Here is a 1,895-nt window from a genome sequence, read left to right on the forward strand (position 1 = left end):
TAAGGAGAGATTAAGAAGTTAGCAGTCAGTTGAGGCTTGAGTCTGTCTGAGAACCGAAGCCAGTGTTAGAAATCAGTTGAGGCTTGAGTCTGTCTGAGAACAGAAGTGTTAGAAATTAGTGGTCAGTTGAGGCTTGAGTCTATCTGACTACAGAAGCCAGTGTCAGAAGTTAGAAGTCAGTTGAGGCTTGAGTCTGTCTGAGTACAGAAGCCAGTGTCAGAAGCTAGAGATCAGTTGAGGCTTGAGTCTGTCCGAGTACAGAAGCCAGTGTCAGAAGCTAGAGATCAGTTGAGGCTTGAGTTTGTCTGAGTACAGAAGCCAGTGTCAGAAGCTAGAGATCAGTTGAGGCTTGAGTCTGTCTGAGTACAGAAGCCAGTGTCAGAAGTCAGTTGAGGCTTGAGTCTGTCTGAGTACAGAAAGCAGTGTTAGAAGTTAGAAGTCAGTTGAGGCTTGAGTCTGTGAGTACAGAAGGCAGTATCAGAAGTTAGAAGTCAGTTGAGGCTTGAGTCTGAGTACAGAAGGCAGTGTCAGAAGTCAGTTGAGGCTTGAGTCTGTCTTGAGTACAGAAGGCAGTGTCAGAAGTTAGAAGTCAGTTGAGGCTTGAGTCTGTCTGAGAACAGAAGCCAGTATTAGAAATTAGAGGTCAGTTGAGGCTTGAGTCTGATTGAGTACAGAAGCCAGTGTTAGAAGTTAGAAGTCAGTTGAGGCTTGAGTCTGTCTGAGTACAGAAGCCAGTGTCGGAAGCTAGAGATCAGTTGAGGCTTGAGTCTGTCTGAGTACAGAAGCCAGTGTCGGAAGTTAGAGATCAGTTGAGGCTTGAGTCTGTCTGAGTACAGAAGCCAGTGTCAGAAGTTAGAGATCAGTTGAGGCTTGAGTCTGTCTGAGTACAGAAGCCAGTGTCAGAAGTTAGAGATCAGTTGAGGCTTGAGTCTGTCTGAGTACAGAAGCCAGTGTCAGAAGTTAGAGATCAGTTGAGGCTTGAGTCTGTCTGAGTACAGAAGCCAGTGTCAGAAGTTAGAGATCAGTTGAGGCTTGAGTCTGTCTGAGTACAGAAGCCAGTGTCAGAAGTTAGAGATCAGTTGAGGCTTGAGTCTGTCTGAGTACAGAAGCCAGTGTCAGAAGTTAGAGATCAGTTGAGGCTTGAGTCTGAGTACAGAAGCCAGTGTCAGAAGTTAGAAGTCAGTTGAGGCTTGAGTCTGTCTGAGTACAGAAGCCAGTGTTAGAAGTTAGAAGTCAGTTGAGGCTTGAGTCTGTCTGAGTACAGAAGCCAGTGTTAGAAGTTAGAAGTCAGTTGAGGCTTGAGTCTGTCTGAGTACAGAAGCCAGTGTTAGAAGTTAGAAGTCAGTTGAGGCTTGAGTCTGTCTGAGTACAGAAGCCAGTGTTAGAAGTTAGAAGTCAGTTGATGGCCAACTGTAAATACAGGCTTTGTGGGTGATTGACCTTGGCATCTGAGTGTTATAGTTCACCCGTATTCAGGGAACACTGAACTCAGCAAGTGACCGAGTTCACCCTTTTACCCAGTCTGGGTAGGTGTGGCCTTGTGGGTCCATCATGGCTTCCTCGAGATCATTCAGGAATAACTTCAACAGAGTAGGGGCTAAGATACACCCCTCATAAAGTTTTTTTAAAAACATTTTATTGTGCAATAAGTTTAAAAACATGAAAACCAAAGTACAAAAATAGGTTATATCAGGATACCGCAGTCCACTCCAAATAATAATAAAATAATAATAATAATAATAAAGCAAACTCAAAATTCATTAAATAAATAAATATAAAACAACCAATGACAAAAAGAAAGTGTGGCACTTGTAAACAGAAGGCTTGATATTTAAATATTTGACATTTTAGTATAGTTTTTAAAAAGTTTTTAAAAGAAGGGTCCTCAGAATACA

Source organism: Anolis carolinensis, unplaced genomic scaffold, assembly GCF_035594765.1.
Source record: "Anolis carolinensis isolate JA03-04 unplaced genomic scaffold, rAnoCar3.1.pri scaffold_13, whole genome shotgun sequence".
NCBI classification, from domain to species: Eukaryota; Metazoa; Chordata; class Lepidosauria; order Squamata; family Dactyloidae; genus Anolis; species Anolis carolinensis.